We start from the raw sequence: 9,539 nt of genomic DNA on the forward strand, positions 1-9,539 counted from the left end.
AAAAAAAAGGCTCAAAGTTTAATTTTCAGCACTGCATTTATATAGGGAAAGCCCACAGACCCCATCCTTTGTTTCAGCTGGATTATGTTGCAAAGCAAGCTCAGGGGGCAATCTGCTCCTGTAGGAAATTACAGTTGCAGAAGACTCCACCTGGCTTTTTAAGGTCCAATTGTGGTGAGCACTTAAGGTCTATTTAGCCTGCCCAAAGCTGGGGGAAGGGCACAGAGTATGGTGGTGTGAATGAAAATAGTCCCTGTAGGCCCATAAGGATTGGCACTATTTGGAGGTGTGGCCTTGTCAGAATAGGTGTGGCTTCATTGGAGGAAGTGTATCACCAAAGGGGTGGGCTTTGAGGTCTCAGAAGCTCAAGGGAGGCCTAGTGGCTCAGTTCTTTTCCTGCTACCTGAGGAACCAGATGAAGAACTAATAGCTCTTGACCCAGCACCATATTTGCTTGCTATGCTTCCTGCCATGACAATAATGGACTGAACCTCTAAACTGTAAGCCAGCCCCAATTAAATGTTTTTCTTTATGAGTTGCCATAGTCATAGTGCCTCTTCACAGAAAAAACAAACAACAAAACAAAACAAAACAAAAAAACAACTCCCCCAAAACAACTCCCTCAACAATAACAACAACAAAACCCAAAAAACCTAAGTAAGAAAAAGGGTTTCTTACAGGAGCAGAAATAACTCAGGGACAGCTGCATCACCAAGGCCCACCACAGCATGGGTAACAGCTCACCAAAGCTGGGAAACCTTTTGCATAGGGCACAGCTTGCAGGGTGCTCAACAGGTTGGAGTGTCCTTTCCAAGTAACTATTGTCTAAACCTCTTCCAGGCTGCTCAGTGGTTTCTGCTTCCAGGAAGCTAGCTGGTCTGGTTTCAGAGTCTTTGCTGCTCAGTGTCACTTCACCTGGCAAAGAGGGGCCTAGTGAATATGGTAAGTTTCAGGGACTTCCTAAAGCTGCTTTAAGTTGTTTACCTTCCTGTTGAAAGAGGTTCCCTTCAGGATGGGATGTTTCGGGTTATAGGTCCACTACCAAGCCTAGCTTTTACCTGGGAGTTGGATGACATTGTCTTCTGGAATGATCAATTTGGTCATTTTGGGACTGCAGATTTCCCTTTGTGTGTTGCCTTATGTTCTAATGAATGATCTTTGGATTATTCAGTTCAAGATATGTTCAAACTGGCCTTATAAGGTTTTCTTTGACTCATAGTTCCTTGGAAGTGTTTCTTCATTTCCAGACATGTGGTTTTGTTTATCTATTTGGCTGTGAACTCTAGCGTGGCCAGGGCACATACTCTGGGTGCTGCCATCTTCCTGGCTGCTGGAGCTCACCAGGGTGGTGGATGGACAGCCGTCTCAGGTTTTCACATGGGGCTTCTGTTGATGCTGATTGGCTCGCCTGTCAGTTTTGTGCTCTGAATCAAGTTGTCCTTGTTGAATTTTTGTTGCTGTTCTTCTGCCAGCTCCTGAGAGAGATGCTTCCACACTTCCGTATGTGCTTGTCTCATCTCCTCCCATGTTACCATGTGTGTGTTCCCTTTGCTTTATTTTCATACTATTTTTCACTAAATGCACATTTAAAATTGTTATGGATTTTTTCCTTAATGAAATTTAATCCATTAGTTATAATTTTCAGTTTAAAATGCAGTTTGTTGGCTAGGGATGTAATCCACTAACTTCTTCCTATTTGTATACAGATGTATATTTTTATTAGTTGTTTTATTAGTTTTTTTTTTTTTTTTTTTTGAGATGGGACCCTACCTGGTCTGGAGTTTACTGTAACCCCTCTGCTGCTGGCATTACAGGCGTGCACCACATCAGGCTCAGCTAATACTTACTTTTTCATTAATACTAATACTCTATTTTTAGCTTTTTGAATCTTTGCCTTAGATGTGAATTCTTACGAACATATTACTGGACAGAAATGAGCTTGAAATTGTCTTTTACATGACGTGTCTTTACATCTGTGATCTCGTATGCTTTCTGTCTGGTCCCCAGGCCTGCATCCTTTTCCTTTCCATCCTCTCATTTTTTTTTTTAAATACTATTTTTTTTTAAAGATTTATTTATTTATTATATGTAAGTACACTGTAGCTGTCTTCAGACACTCCAGAAGAGGGCGTCAGATCTTGTTACGGATGGTTGTGAGCCACCATGTGGTTTCTGGGATTTGAACTTTGGACCTTCAGAAGAGCAGTCAGGTGCTCTTACCCACTGAGCCATCTCACCAGCCCCCTCTCATCCTCTCATCCAGAGTATCTCATTTCTATTTTCGTGGGTGTTAGTAGAAATTACAGTAGCCAAGTCCAGCACAGCCAAATCTCAAGTTCATTTTGCTTTATACCTCCCAAGGCTGGCCTTAGAAAGCCCCCTTACTCTCCCTTACCTGTCTTGTTAACATATAAACTATATTTCTACTTAACATCACAAAATCACTGTATGCTGCCGATGTCCATCTAGAGTTCCTCACATCTGACTTTATTTTGTCCTGTCTCTTATGCTTCCTGTGTGGGAAGGCGTCCTTTGGGTGTCCTGGGTGCAGGCGCCCCTCAAGGCACGAGAGGTATTGAGACCCCTGGAGCTGAAGTTCCGGATGGTTCTGAATTGCTTCATGTGGGTGCTGGGATCTGGAGTCAGTTCCTTTGCAAAAGCTGTATGTGTGCTTAACTGCGGAACCTTCTCTTCACAGGCCTGTGGAGAAACACTTCCCATACTGTGAGCTTTGAATGTTTGCATGGTTATCATGGATGTATACATTTGCGTTTTTTTTGTTTGTTTGTTTTTGTTTTTTCTGGTGGGGTCTGGGCCAGCTTTAGACTTGCAATCTTCCTGCTGTAGCCTCTCTCACCTTACTTTTTTTTGCACTTTCAGCCAGGTTTATTTTGATAATGTGCATCTTAAGTCACTTTTTTCCTCCTTTGAGGCCATTTCTAAGTTCATAGTTTTTATTTCTTTAAGCCTGTTAGGTATGCTATTTAGGGATTTCTGGTATTTGGATTGTCTGATACTGGGTCCTGTTAATTTTTATTTTTAATTTCATTTTCCTCTCAGCCACTTAGTTCCCAACAGCAATGACTCTGAGACTAATTATATAGTATTAAATGTCTAGGCCATATGCTTTGGCTCGTTTCCTGACTAGCTCACAACTTATTTAACCCATTTAAACTATTGTATATCTACCATTTGGTTAGTCTGACGGACCAAGGAGAGGGCTGTGAGGAGACAGATAAAAACCAGTGGATAGACAAACTCAGGGAGACTGGGGAGGTGAGAAGGAAGAAGCAGGCCAGGACTGAAGGAGAGGTAACTAGCTAAGTGGTAGACATAGAATAGTTTAAATGGTTAAGTACGTTACAAGCTAGTCAGGGAGTGAGCCAAAGCTTATGGTCTAGGCATTTAATAACTAGTGTCAGAGTCCTTGTTGTTAGGAACTAAATGGCTGGGAGGAAAAGTGGACGTGTGTGTGTGTGTGTGTGTGTGTGTGTGTGTGTATGTACGTGTGTGTATGTATGAGTACACTGTAGCTGTCTTCAGACACACCAGAAGAGGGCATCAGATCCCATTACAGATGGTTGTGAGTCACCATGTGGTTGCTGGGAATTGAATTCAGGACCTTTTAACTGCTCAGCCATCTCTGCAGCCCTAATATATATGTTTAACAGAGTTCTGGTGCTTGGTTTCTTGTGTGCTTTGTTATTATTGGGAAATTACTTCTGAGAATTCTTTGAGAGCATTTGCTTTGGTTATATGATGCACCAGAGACTCTTGAGTCCAAAGCTGCTTTCCACAGTCATGGCTTTTGGCTAGACAATGAATGCCATGCATTTGTCTCTCAGATCTACCCAGCTCTGGCTCCTCACAGACTGGGTTGAAGTCTTGGTCATCACTGGTTCCCAGCACAGCCTCACAGAAAGAACTAGCTCTTAAGTGGTGTTATGTCTGAGAGACTACTTAGAAGGAACCGAAAAGGCCCCCTGGGAGTTGTAGGAATTTGCGTTTTAAACAATTTCCAATGATGATCAGATACAAAGGGAAGAGGCACACGTTGAGAAATGTCATCTTTTGCTCTCAAACTTGATTGAGCCCATGACTAGCTTGCTGCACAAGTGTGCAGGAGCCACAGCTCCAGATCTCCCCGCAGGGGTTGTAGCCAGTACTGTTCGCATACACGGACAGTCCACTTACATCTACTTGAACCTCATACACGGACAGTCCACTTACATCTACTTGAACCTCCAACCCTCTACATGGAGGGAGTCTGCACATCCCAGCATATCTTGATCTCAAGGGACTGAGATCCAGGGCTCCTTGCTTTTCGTGCTCAAATACTTATAATACTCTGAGGAAAGTATTGCTGCAAAAATCCGAACGGATTCCAAAAGCCTAGCTTTTCTCTCCCTGCTCTGTGGGTGGCACCAAAGGAGAATGAAGGTGTCCTTTCCTGTCTGGGGACAGAACCTCTAGAATGTCCTCTTCTTTGCCAACTTGATTCCAGCTCCCCTCAATGGCAGTAGAGATGTGTGACTTGGAGCCTGCACTGATACTGAAAGCAGATAATAAACTGGAGCCTTAAGCGTTTAAATGTCGAAAAAAGGTCTTTCAGGGCTGGAGAGATGGCTTAGTGGTTAAGAGCACTGACTGTTCTTCCGAAGGTCCTGAGTTCAAATCCCAGCAACCACATGGTGGCTTACAGCCATCCGTAATGACATCTGATGCCCTCTACTGGTGTGTCTGAAGACTGCTACAGTGTACTTATGTATAAATAATAAATAAAATCTTAAAAAAAAAAAGAAAAAAGGTCTTTCAGTGCAATAATGTGTGTAACACCCGAGAGCCAAAGCTTATTAGAAATGTGATTGGGGGTAGGCATCTGAGAGGGCAGGCCTGCGGCTTTATTAAGAACTTAAAAAAGATTTAAAAAGAAAGCAAAAACTATAGCAAGCCAAATAAGAAAAACAGAGAAACCCCCAAGTCTGACCGAATGTGGTAAACAATGGTAACTTGATTTATCGCAGCCCCAGCATCTGTGGGTCTGATTTCATGCCAGGACATTTCCCTGGTATCTTTCATGCTTAGCCATAAGTCTCCCACTCTATGTGCTAGAAAGTATCCATCCATTGACTTTCTGTTACCAATGCTCCCACCCTTTAAAGGGTTGGACCATGGAGCGCAATGTGGCAAATAGAGCTGTAGGAAAATAATCTGCTGTCAATTTACTTTCCTCTTGGAGTCCAGCAGCCCTTTCCTTTGCTGTTGGGTCCCAGCTCTTCTCTGCTCCATCAGATGGCCAGAGAGTGGCTGCCATTATTATATTCTTTAGTGTCTCAGGGAATCACTGCCTGGGGCTAAGGGTCTAGACATGCATCCAACATGGCTACCTCATGGGTAGTCGCATGTAGTGGACATAGTCCTAAGAGGAGCCATCATATCCTGGCCATTGGATGGGTGCTGAGTTCTCTGCATGGCAGGGGCATCTGAATATAGTTTAAGTTTACCTGGGCTGGTGAGATGGCTCAGTGGGTAAGAGCACCCGACTGCTCTTCCAAAGGTCCTGAGTTCAAATCCCAGCAACCACATGGTGGCTCATAACCATCCGTAACAAGATCTGACGCCCTCTTCTGGAGTGTCTGAAGACAGCTACAGTGTACTTACATATAATAAATAAATAAAATCTTTAAAAAAAAAAAAAGTTTACCACTGGAAAAAAAATGCCAGCATGGCAGAGGGCACAGTGTGCCCCCCAGAGAGGGGAGGTACTTTTCGGGGCTTCTTCACACCATCAAGGGCTTGGCTTCTGGAGGGTTCAACACCGATGGGAAACACAGGACATTGATGCTGACAGGCCAGACTGCCTGGGAAGTGGATTCTTGTCAGTACCACATCTACTCTCCGCCACCCCACCCCCACCCCACCCCAGATCCCCCAGAGTCCTCAGGAGCATGTGTAGGAGGCTCATAGCCTTTGTGAGTAGGTGGGTGGAGAAAGACTGAGAGGGGAAAGGGGTCACTGCGGGTCACATGCTAATGTTATTTCATCGACCCTGAGAGCTTGTGAGGTCCAAGGAAACTCGGGCTGCATAAAATAAAAACTTTTTTAAAAGGAGAGGCACACTGTAATTGGCAGAGCACGTCTTTGTGTGTGTTTGTGTATATGTGAGAAATGACTTTCATTTAGAAAATTTGGCAGTGGTTTCTACTGTGTCCCTAGGACTTTTAAAATGATATTTTCTGGGCTTGGAAAGCAGGCAGGCAAATCATGGAATTTTGGCTTCGACATTTCTAATGTAGGCAAGCAGAGACAAAGGCGGCCATAATTTGGCTTTGAGGCTTCTATGGGTTGCAGAGCAAACCAGGCAATGTTACCATGGCAACACTTCTACTGTTTATAAAAACAAAGTTTTTTTTTTCCTGACAAGCATACTTCATATTTAATAAACCTCAGTCCGCAGGGGCCTCTTCATGCCATTTTAACTTGGGAAGAATTTTATTATTGCAGTTGCTTTCCGACACCAAAACACTTTAAACTTGAGTGTTAAGTACTGATATCTTGAAGGGGAGGGTAAGAGGCGCTTGGTGGGAGTGGGGTGGGTGATGGCCAAGCAACATTCAAACACAAAGCAGGCCTTTCACAGAGCTGGAGTCTGCTGGGCTGCCCCCTAAGTGAGCGTTCAGAAATAGAGATTTCTCCTTGGATTCTGTTCATGTTCCAGTCAAAACCTGTATTCCACTCACCCATCTCCCTCCCAGGCCATGCAGCCTTCATGGGGCACTGTCTAGGGGTGAACCTCCTCCCCATTTTAAGCCCTGTCTGGTTATCTGTGAAGTCTTAAATGCCAGTGCTACTTAAATGCTACTCTACTACTGAACGGAAGCAGAGGAGCTTTGAGACGGGGTCTGGTAGCTTAAAAAGGGTTTCTTTTTGGATCATAAAGCTGGAGAAGGCACAGGAAGATCCAGGGGCCAGAGGATCCAGCTTTGGCATCCACGCATCCCGAGTGCCCCAGATTCTTCCTCGGCTGGCACTGTTTCTACTTCCAACTCCAGTTCTCTAGAAGGACAGTTCTATCCCAGTTCTGGGGACCGGGGCCTCACAGGCTGGGGAGTTAAGTGCCCTGTCTGTAAACTACACGTTCCACAGTTTTAGAAATTTAGGTCTGAAGGGAGAGCTTTTCGGTGTCCTTGACTTGGGAACTTAGAAAGTGGCCAGAAACTTCAGCAGCTGGAGTAAACTCATTTGCATTTTGTCCAGAAGCTCGGAGTAGCCTACTGCCCTCCCAAGGTCATTGTCTCTGTCTTCTAGGACCTCTAGGCCCTTGGGAAGTTGTGGGGAGCCATTTCAAAGTTCAGGCATTGCATTATCCAAAGAAGCCACTTCTGGGGTCACAGTCCTTTAGGGAAGACAGGGACGGAATACCGTGAAGTCACTCATCGCTTTTCTCATTTATGATCAGTCATCACTTTATCATTAACTGGAAAGACTGTTGCTTTAAGATGTCAAAACAGATGACCCTTATAAATCTTACAGGTAGGTTAATCTAAGTGACCGATCTGAGAACCACACGGGAACGGTTTGCCTGAGGGCCTGAGGCGCCTCCAGAGAAGGTGCTGCCTATAGGAAGCAAGCACTGGCACCCCCTTTTCTAGTCACTGTCACTATGTGAAGAATGGAGCTGCAACAGTGTTGCTCAGACCTGAGCTCTAGAAAAGAGGGAAGGGGCAGAGACCCGTAGGGGTGGGGAGGGAGTACTCCAACACTCCTTTTTGCACTGTACCGGAGGTTTCAGCAACCGCAGTTCTCCAGGTGTAGCGGACCCAGAAAAATGCTATTTTCTGGTATTCTTGGGGACCTCTTGTACCCGTTGCTCAGGGAGTATGGCCATGAAGAAGGTTTCAGGAAGGGACAGCTTGGAGCTTCTTTCGCAGAAGGTTGGCCAGCAGGGGGCAGCACCTACCAGTCCCGGAAACCGCGGAGAGGGACAGAACCCCCTGACCTCAGTGGGTAGCATCCCTTGAAATAGCTGGGACGCCGGGACAATCCAGTGCAGGAAGACCCTCGAAGGAACCCTGGCCACCATCAGGGGCTGCAGACCCGGCTAAGACCACAGCCTGCGTCCCCTGCCCCTCTCTTCGAACCTTCTTCCTGTAGGGAGGGACAACACTGTCCCCACAGCCCGACTCGCCTGTCGCCTCCTTTACCTGTACCAGAACTGTAGGCTTAAGAGGGTCCTGAGCTCCCACATCCTTGCTCTGTTAAGGTTCTTGACTTCGGTGGGGACAGAGAGCTGCAGGGAGCACATGGCCGCAAGGGGGCGCCCAAGCCTGGAAGACCTACATTGTGATATTTTCTTACACCTATGAAAAGTGTTATTTCATGTACAATGCCTTTATCATCCTTTTCCACTGTCTCCCCCCTCCTCTAATTATTCCCGCTTCTGTTTTCCCCTCCAAAACTAAATACATTGAATGTCCAGGTTCCAGGTAGTCTCTGTTCATAACTTAAACCTACCCTGGAATCAGATTTGTCTTTTCCTGAGAAAAGCATCTTGCATAGAAGCAAAGGCCCACCTTGGGTTCCCTGCAGGACACCGTGAAGCCAGATTGGCCCTTGATATAGAAGTTGTGGGCAGACGTGAACGCCACAGAGGTAGGGGAGGGGGCACACCTTCTTTGCAGTTGGTGACTTTGTATATATATTCCCAGTGGTGGACCAGACCACCCTCCCCTTGGAAGGCTCCACCCCTGGCTCAGAGCAGCCCAAGTTCTCTGAGTACAGAGACCCAGCAGTCTGTAGGTCCTGCTGTCTCTGCCCAGCTCTGAGCAGAAACTGTACCTGGACCCAGGCCCTTCCCTCCCTGCCCTGAGGGTTTCCCTCTGCCTCTGTAACTGAAGCAGGAGGTGACTGACTATTCCCCAGGAGAATCTGGCTTTCTGTGGAACAGGAGCAGCTGGAAGCTGGCTACTGAAGTCCTAGGTGTTGGAGCTCCCTTATAGCAGCCAGCTCAGGCCCCCTCCTTCCTCTTTGTGCTCCACCCTTGCATGTTATGTATAAGAGGTGTCCTTGGCCTGACTTTGGGAGGAGAGCCCAGGACACCAGCTGCAGTGTCCTCTGACTGCTGTGTATCTGACACCTGACTGGAACTTCCTAAGGCTTTGGAGATCAAGGGCCAAAGGCAAGACTGAGAGCCTCTTGCATGTATTTTTCTCAGTCTTTGTTTTTACCACACTTTTTTTTTTTTTTTCTGGCTTCTAGTCCTTTTGGCATTTGGAGAATAGCTGAAGTCAGGGAGGCTGGGACAGTTCCCAGTCCACAGTCCATTAGGGACCCACAAAGAATGTTGATGACTCTGAGGTAAGCAGGCTGCCTGCCCTAGAGCTCTGGTGTGGTGTGGTGTGTGTGTGTGTGTGTGTGTGTGTGTGTGTGTGTGTGTGTGTGTGAGAGAGAGAGTGTTATAATTTGCTTTTCGCAGCTATGCAGAGCCACACACACACACACACACAGAGAGAGAGAGAGAGAGAGAGAGAGAGAGAGAG

The sequence above is a fragment of the Mus pahari genome, chromosome 2 (genome assembly GCF_900095145.1).
Source record: "Mus pahari chromosome 2, PAHARI_EIJ_v1.1, whole genome shotgun sequence".
In the NCBI taxonomy this organism is placed as follows: Eukaryota; Metazoa; Chordata; class Mammalia; order Rodentia; family Muridae; genus Mus; species Mus pahari.